Source organism: Saccopteryx bilineata, chromosome 3 (assembly GCF_036850765.1).
Source record: "Saccopteryx bilineata isolate mSacBil1 chromosome 3, mSacBil1_pri_phased_curated, whole genome shotgun sequence".
NCBI classification, from domain to species: Eukaryota; Metazoa; Chordata; class Mammalia; order Chiroptera; family Emballonuridae; genus Saccopteryx; species Saccopteryx bilineata.
In genome coordinates, this window is record NC_089492.1 from 104,779,694 (window position 1) to 104,788,937 (window position 9,244).

A 9,244-nucleotide genomic window follows, 5' to 3' on the forward strand; every position below is an offset into this window, starting at 1 on the left:
TTGAGCAATGAGAAGCAAGACCAAGGAGATAATAAGAGAGATTCCTCCTCTTGTCATCCTCTCTCTTAAGCCCCGTGTCTTCCGAGGGCTTGCTCATAGACCAGTAACAAGGCCTGGAACCCAGTGGACTCTGAGCATATGGACCAATGGAGCCAAAGTCCAGGGAGAATCAGCTCCTGGGGTCTACTGAGCACAGGGCAGTCTGGAGCAGGCCCCCACCTCTTTAGAGTCTTCTCCACCACAGAGGCTTCTGACCTCTGTATCTCCTGGCCCCAGTGCTGGTGGCTGGAGAGCTCCTCTTCTGTTTGGGAGAGGACTAGGTCCAGGAAGTGCTGTTCCACTTCTGGTCTGCCTACCCCGAACAAAGAAGGGGCTATACCCCACGGAGAGGGGTGACTGTCTCATTCCAGCGGTCAAGTGAGGAAGAAGGGTCCACACCCTAACTCTAAGCCTCAAGGAAATACAGGATGTTCCAACAGGTCCTGTAGAAGGACTTAGTAATTTTCCAGTTACTAATTTGCCATACCTGTTCTGTTCAAACAAGCTAATAGTTTCCTCAAAAGGACTCAGGTATAGTGGGATGAGGTCACCAGAGACGTGTCTGAACAATTACCAACACTGGTAATGGGCGCGCCAAGACGTAACTAGTTTACTCAAGACTGTGGGTCTGATTTTATCTTTCCTAAAGCAAATTCAGTGAGGGCGCGCCCCCTGCTGGTAACAGTAGAAAGAACCATTCTGCTGAGTGAGCGATTCCTCTGGGTAGGAGAACAATTGAGAATAGGTAATGTTTTTGGAAAATTCTCAGAGGGACATATTAATGCTTATTTCTCAATAAATATTTGTTAGTTGCAATATGAAATTAAGGTTAGTATAATGCATTCGTAATCACAATCTTGAAATGTGTGAATTTAATCAACAATGAAAAATCTACCAAAGTAGAAAAAAAGCAGGGAGAATTGGTTTTTGGTTTGATAAGGCAAGAGAACATAACTTCCATATACTTTCTGTTTTTACATTCTGGGTATTATATTCTCTTTTTTTTATATATGGCAGTTGAATTTTTATTACAAAAGTTTCCATATATATACAAAAACAGAAATGAAACCAATAAGTCCCCATATAGTTACCACTCACGTTGTGGAATTATTATAATTTTTGTCACTCTCGTTTTATATATACCATTACTTTTTTAGTTGATTTTCCCCCTTAACTTTTATAACCCAGACATTGTGTCAGTGCACTAAATACTATACTTCAGAATGCATTTCCAAAAACTGGGCTTTTGTTTATAACCATATACCATTATTACATCTTAAAATGTATAATTCCTTGGAGGCATCTATCTCCATCTCTCTCCCTCTCCTCCTTCCCTCTTAATTAACTTATCCATATGTACAGGGTAGGGTAAGAATAGGTTTACAGTTGTGAGTACGTGAAACATTTATTCTTGTGTCATCATTTACTTATTTTTGTATTATTTTCCATATGAACAACTGTATATCTACTTTTTCCCACCTGGTATAGTGAAATGCATCAACATTAAGCATACAGTTTGGTGAGTTTTGATAAATGCATCTACCAGGTAACCCACATCCTTATCAAGATACAGAACATTTCCACTGCATCAGAAACTTTCTTCCCGTGCCTTTACAGTCAACTCTTCTCTCACCTCCATCCAGTGCTCTGATTTCTTTCACCATGGGTAAGTTTTGCCTGTTCTAGAATTTCACATAAAATGGAAACTTAAAGTACATATCTTTTTGTGAATAGATTCTTATGTTCAGCATAATTTTTTTTTATGTGCCCTAGGCATGAAACAACTCTGGCCACCAATACAGGCATCAAGCTAGGATGAACTAGGGCTGAACATCTGCTTTGCCCCTGACTGATATAAAAACAGCACCACTAATCAGGTGCCTCCTTGCCCATTGCCAGGGGCTCAGCATAATGTTTTTGAGGTTCATCCATGTTGTTGCATGTTCCTTTTATTGAGTAGTATGCCTGTATCATAATTTGCTTATGTACAGTCCTGTTGCTGGACATTTGAATTGTTTCCTATTTGGAATATTATGAAAAAAGCTGCTATGAATATTTTTGTATAAATTTTTACTTGGACATATGTTTTCATTTCTCTTGGGAAAACACCCCAGAATAGAATAATTGCTCACAATAAATTGTGTATGTTTAACTTTGTAAGGAAACCCCAAGTCTCTTTTCATAAACACTACCTGCTCTTCCATTTTTACAGTAGTGGAATAGTTCTACTTTCTTCATATGTCCATCAGCTTCCTTGTGCTGTCTCTTATCTTGTCCCTTTAACCGTGGGTTAGCTATAAACTAGTTTGATCAAAAACCAAGATGAGATCCAGTTTAAATTCTTTGGCAAGAATGCTTCAGATGTGGTGCTTTCTAGTTCATCCTACATCTCATTGGAAAGCACGTGTGATATGGTTGTCCCACTCTTAGTCAAGATGCTAAGACTGATCAGTAGACCCAGAAGGTGGCAGCCTCATCCTCCCCCATTGTAAACTTCTCCATCAACCCTTCCTCTAATGCAGTGGTTCTCAAACTCTTTGAAGTTGAGGCACATTTAAAATCCTACAAATAATTGTAGGCACACTATATACAAATTTCTGAGAAATATGTTATAATAATTAAGTCAAATATTAAAGAAAAATTATAAAGTCCAAGCATGCTTTTATGGTAATTAAACAAAATAAATACAACAAAATTAAATTTATTCTGACATTAAAAAACATTTTTATGTTACATTTTTTAGTTATACTTTTTAGAATTTGTAAAAAAGAGGGGTTAAAAAATTTTAAAATGACAAAAGTTATCTTTTTATATATATAGCTATATTCTTAGTAAGATTTAATAAATTCGGCAGGTCCCGGTACAAATGTGTTTTTTTATTCTTGTGTTTATGAGAAACATGAACCTGATGTGTCCTAGCAATTTCTTCAATGTTTGGGCATACATTTGAAAGGCAAACTCTCATTTCCTCGTCAATACATTGAAGAGTTCCTCTTTTTTTTTTTTACTCTTAATTGTGTTGAGTGCAGAAAACCCCCACCATACATATCATCTTAACTTTACACCAAACAAAGGATAGAAGAAACTTGCCTCCAGTCTTTCCAGGGAACATAGAGGGTAGTGTAAACAATCCAGCACCACAGCTTAACAGCCTTTTGCAACCTAATCAGGCAAGTGGGGTGGGGGGGTTGGGCAGACTGTCAGCTTACAGCCAATTCCTCATACCTCTGTCTCCCAAAAATCTAAACTCCAAAAACCCTGTTGGTTGTTTGGTCCCCAACAGGCACATATTTCTCTGGAATACCATAGGGCACTCCTGGAAATCTTCTAGGGCGCACCAGTGCACCTCGGCGCACACTCTGAGAACCACTGATCTAATGGTTTCAAATGATCTTTGCCTTTAAGGGTTGAATAACATGCAGTTCTCATCCTAAAGATTTTTCAGGTTAGTTGAGGTCACATGTCTAAATATAGTATAATAGGCAATTCACAATTTAAAGAAAATAATTGCCAATAATGGTTCAGAGTTTCAAAATACTAAAGGACATCAGAGAAAGGAAAACAGAGAGAAGAGAAAGAGTTAATGTAGGGAAGCATTTTCCAGGTGGTGGGGAGCAGGGAGGCCATTTAGAACAAGAGAGGGGCTGTGCACAGAAACAGACGGGTGTTGGGGAAACTGACTGAAATCACAACCAGTGAGTCTGACCAGGCAGTGGTGCAGTTGATACAGCGTCGGCCTGAGACACTGAGGACCCAGGTTTGAGCCCCCTCATGGGGGCCTGATGATTGGTACTATTTGTAGAGCTATGGAGAAAGGTGATACAAGCCTGGCCCTTAGAGAATCAGAGAAACCTGTACCTTCACTCTGCCCTTCTGTGTGATGCGGACAAGGAATAAACTGTGAAATTTGCAAAAGTTAAATAAGCAAATAAACAGTGGGTAATAGTAAAACATCTTCAAAAATTAAGGATACCAGCCTGACCTGTGGTGGTGCAATGGTTAAAGCATTGACCTGGAATGCTGAGATTGTCACTTCGAAACCCTGGGCTTGCCTGGTAAAGGAACATATGGGAGTTGATGCTTCCTGCTCCTCCTCTGCTTCTCTCTCTGTCTCTACTCTCTCCAAAATGAATAAATAAAAAAGAAAAAGAAAAATATTAAGGATGCCAATAAGCAAATGAAAGGGTGTTTATCACAAATCATTAGGGAAATAAAAATCAGAACTACAATGAGATACCATTTTGCAACCATTAGGACTACTATTATTTTTTAAATGTCCACTTATGCATGAAATAAATAAAATGTGGTATGTTCAGCCTTAAAATAGGATGAAATTCTGACACATGCTACGATATAGAAGAACCTTCAAAACGTGCTAAATGAAACAAGCAGACACAAAAGGGCAAAGATTGTATGATTCTACTTATATGAGATGCTAAAGCAGTCAAATTGATAGAAACGGAAAACAGAATGCTGGCTGCCAGGGGCTAGGGAGAGAGAGGAATAGGGAGTAGAGTTTCCTGACAGGGAGTTTCAGCTTGAAAAGATGAAAAAGTTCTGGAAATGGGTGGTGGTGATGATTGCATAACCATGTGAAAATCTACTTAGTGTTACTGAACTGTGGACCTAAAAATGGTTAAAATGGTAAATTTTATTTTAGGCATGTTTTATTGCACACACACACAACAGGGAATTCCATACAGTAGAATTCAGCAATGGACTTCCAGAAATGTGAAAGTTAATTTTTACTCTCCACCTCTTCTATCTCTCTCCCACCCCATGCCAGAAGACCAGACTTAACAGCCAGTACATCCTATCCCCCTATCTAGTTTTTTTTTTTATAAATAAATGTTAATTAATTTTAATGGGGTGACATCAATAACTCAGGGTACATATATTCAAAGAAAACATGTCCAGGTTATCTTGTCATTCAATTATGTTGCATACCCATCACCCAAAGTCAGATTGTCCTCTGTCACCTTCTATCTAGTTTTCTTTGTGCCCCTCCCCCTTGCCCTCTCCCTCCTTCCCTCCCCAGCCCCCCCATAATCACCACACTCTTGTCCATGTCTCTTAGTCTCCCCCTTAGTATCTCATTTATCACCCATTGTTCCTCAACACATATCCTTTGTTTTACAGCCAGTTTAGAGACCAATGTTCCAAAAGAAAGGGCAAAATTAGAATAAATAGGAAGAAGAATGGGGAAAGAGAAGGTTTCATGCTTAATAAAATGGCACTTTTTATTATCCAAGTGTAATAGATGATCAAGATTAACATCTAATAGGTGATCAATCAAGATGATCAATATTAACATGTTGCTCCTGCCCCTTTCCCTGTAAACAGCTCTAATGGTATATATTTTATGAAAGGATAAGTCGAAATAAACATCAAGGAGTATAATACACTCTTAGGCATCCTCCCCCCAATCTAGGACTCCTTCACCTTCTTTCTGATCATTTAAGCTAAACGGAGACAATACAGTCTGCAGTAGAGGCGAAGGACCTGGGCTCTAATTTTGCTTCTGCCATTGTCTGCTGTGTGACTTTAGATAAGGTACATTAGGGTCCTGTGCCTAATCTATCATTCTTCTGTCTTGCTATGACTGGGATGGGCAAAGCATGAGGGCATGGCCAAAGGAAGGAGTTGCAAAAATTCAAAGTCCGGAATTTCTATTTTTAGTAGAGTTCCTCAAAGTTGAAAAGCTACAGATTTTGCCTCACCGAATATTCATTACAAAAGCTGAACTTTGGAGTTCACTGCTCAAGAGAAAAATCATTTGAAGGAGAAGGCTTTTTCTCCTCCTCACCCCTTTTAATTTCATGGTAGAGTGATAGGCATTTCCCACTGGATTAAAAATATAAATAACAAGGACAATATGTCATACATAATGGAAGGCCCACAAGCAGCATTCTTTAATCCTTTTCTTGTATAAGCACTCTTTGTTGTCCATTATCTCAGTGATCAAGAGTGGTGACCAGCCTTGGGGACTGTGAGACCAAGGCAGAGAAATTCTTTACTTAGATATCTTAATGACCATGTGGGGAGATGTTGGTGGGACGAGCTGGTCGTCCGACGTCACTGTGGTAGCTGCTACATACCCACAGGTTATTATGAAGTAGAGTGTATGATTTTAGAAGCTAGAGCTTTGAAGCTTGAGAGAAGTTCTTCATTTTCAGATGTATGCAAAGATGAAAAAAACAAGACATTATTGTACCAAGAGATAATGCTCACTCAGAGATGCACAATATTGTCTAAACTCAATGGCATAATTGATCACTGTCTTTATGACCAAGGGAAGTTCCACACTGTTCTCTATCTATATATAGTTGAATCTTATTATTTACAGCAATTATGTTCTATAAAATCACTACAAACACTGAATTGACAAATAAAATTGCTCCTAGGGAAAAGAAAGGGTTAGATTCCTGTAAGTTTCACTCAACTTGATCAATGCCTTATTTTGGATGTGTTTCTGTTTACAGACCCCTTATTTAATATATATTGTTGATTCATTTACATTGAACTAATGGTCAACAGCTCTGTTCTCCATCATTATTCCCTTCATGATGCATAAAGAAGTCCTCAAGTCTTTTTTTATTCCAGATCTTTTCTTGTTCAGGATGGAGCATGAATGATACAAACCAAAACTTTTTCTTGCTGTGTGACCATAATTGATCCATGCTTTGCTTAGAAGTGTAGAAAAAAAAATGAAGCCTTTCCTTTTTCTATGACAGATCTGGTCTTCCATTGGAAGGGGAAAGCCCAGTGGTGGGATTCAGCCGGTTCACACCAGTTCGGCAGAACTGACACCTAATTTTTTGTTGAGTTTGGCGAACCGATTGTTAAAATGGCACTTGTAATCAGGGTTTTTTCTAAGGTGGGTGCCTGGGCAGCTGTCCATTGTGGAAATCACAAATTTACATTCCTTACTCTTTTTTAACGTTCATCTGTGCAACAGTGTATTCTAAGTGCTCATAGTAATGTTCATTCCTTCCATAGGTGAAAAAAAATCACAAGTGAGGACACCAATCAAGAAGCAGTATGGAAATACCTTAAATAACAGATTTATTGTTTTTTTGTCAGGTATTATTTAATATTTTTTCATTAATACTTTAAAACTCTTATAATCTAGTTTTGTGTACCTCTTTTATTGTTCTTATTTAGGTATTAAATGCATGAGATAATAAACTACCTTTTGGTATATCATTTTTTATACTTAAAATGGTCATCAGGGCAGAGTATCGGTTGTTAAATTATTTGAACCCAACCATTGGGAAAGCCTAATTCATCAGTTAATAATTTCCCAGTCTTTTCAGTTAAAACAGTTTTCTTTTAGTTTACAATAGTTTCTCCTTTCAGAAAAATCCTCATTTGTTCTGAATGTTGTGCCTTTGAGGTCACAGCAGGGGACCTTAGAGTTGCATCAAGCAGGTTCTGGTGCTGCTTCCTGGTCCTCATAGCCTCTCTGGTTATGGTACCTCACTCAACCTACCACTGAAGTCTTCGTCTGAGGAAAGTGTAATCTAGTCTCTTTTGGTTTGGTCATTGCCTAGGAGTTTTCCCAGCAGACCTGCCCATCCTACGTGACTGAGACTTTATGCCAGAGCTGACTGACACAGGGATGTACTTCACCCAAGGTGGGCCAGCAGAGACCTTCTTAGATATTTTCCAATTGTTGGTAGACAACCTAGTTCCTCTGAAGGAAAAGTGAGGGGCTCAGGACCTGAGGGCTGTTATGCTTGCTACCTAACAGAAGTAGAGGTAGCCAGGTAGAGAGTATGAAAGTTGCAGAAGCATTATGATCCCCAGTCTAAGTTGTACATGAGTTCCTGCAACTCTTTCTTTTTTCTTCTTCTTTGAGAGAGAGACAGGAACATCGAGCTGCTCCTCCTATATGCACCCTGACTGAGGAAGTGAACGAACAACCTTCGCACTCCGGAAAGACTATCCAACTAACTGAGCTATCCAGCCCTGGTCCTTTCTTCCTATTGTCTGTGACCTATACATACATCCTTCTATTCTAGTAAAATTTCCCCTTTGAGTGCAATCTAGTGTCAGTTTTTGACACCTGCAACTGAAAAAAAAATCCTAAAACAGTATGTTTTAAAGTACTTCAATCATCATCACAAACTTGTATGTTTACAATAGCTCCAAACCACTTTAGTTTACACCAGTCCCCACAAGTGTACCGTGTTTAAAGGTTGGGAACTATTGGTGGAAAGCATATGAGACATTCAAAAATAATCAAGCTTCTGATTTCTATTGTTATCATTTCCTTTTCTTTCTAGTTTTATTACCCAAGCACGCATCTCTGAACCGTATGGTTAAATTCTGCCTCCTTTCTTTTTAATGTTATATATATGAAGTCATACAATCTGTTTTTGGATTCGGCATTTTTGTTCTGGATTGTTTTTTTCAGATTTATCTAGTAGTTAACTATAGCTATAATTCAGTTCTTTAAACTTGCTGTTTGGTATTGCATTATATGAATGCATAATCTTTATTCTGTTGATAGCCATTTTTAGCTTTTATGAATAATGCTGCTGTGAATATTCTTGGTGAATATATGCACACTTTTTTTTTTAGTATTTATGTAAGAATCAAATTGTAGGTCATGAATATGTGTGTTTTCAGGTGAGTCAGTAATATCAAATTCTTTTCCTAAAGGACTGTTCCAGTGTTTATTCTCACCAACATTTTATGAATTTTTGTTCCATGTCCTAACACTTGTCAGTTTTTTAAATTTTAGCCATGGTATAGCATTGTGGTTTTAATTTCACTTCCTCCTGATTACTAATGAAACTGAACACATTTTTGTACATTTAATGGCCATTTGTATATCTTCTTTTGTGAAATGCCGTTGAAGTTTCTTGCCTGTTTTTCTATTTGGTTGCCTTCCTCCTTACTGATTTTGTAAGAGCTCTTTATATACTTGGATGAGACCCCTGTTGGATATATGTTGGCACCATCTCTCACACTCTGGCTTGCCCTTCGCTTTCTTAATAGTGTCTTGGGGGAAGATATTTTTAACTTTAATGTATTCAGACTTATTAATTGGAAATTGAAAATAATGTATCTGAAAGAGTAAGTAGATTAAGCAATGGAAAATAAATTTCTCAATTTAGTAAAAAGAACTTACACAGGCTCTATAACCAAAGTTGCACATTCTTTCTTTGGAATGTTATTTCTGTGATGGCATTTTATT

General features: G+C 38.0%; 1 non-coding gene across 1 annotated transcript; it reads right to left on the reverse strand.

Annotated features, from left to right (window-relative positions):
* Positions 1 to 1,799: 1,799 nt before the first annotated feature.
* Positions 1,800 to 1,943, reverse strand: LOC136332420 (small nucleolar RNA SNORA48). The gene has a single exon (XR_010730685.1). It is a non-coding gene; the product is annotated as a small nucleolar RNA SNORA48 (small nucleolar RNA).
* Positions 1,944 to 9,244: the final 7,301 nt, after the last annotated feature.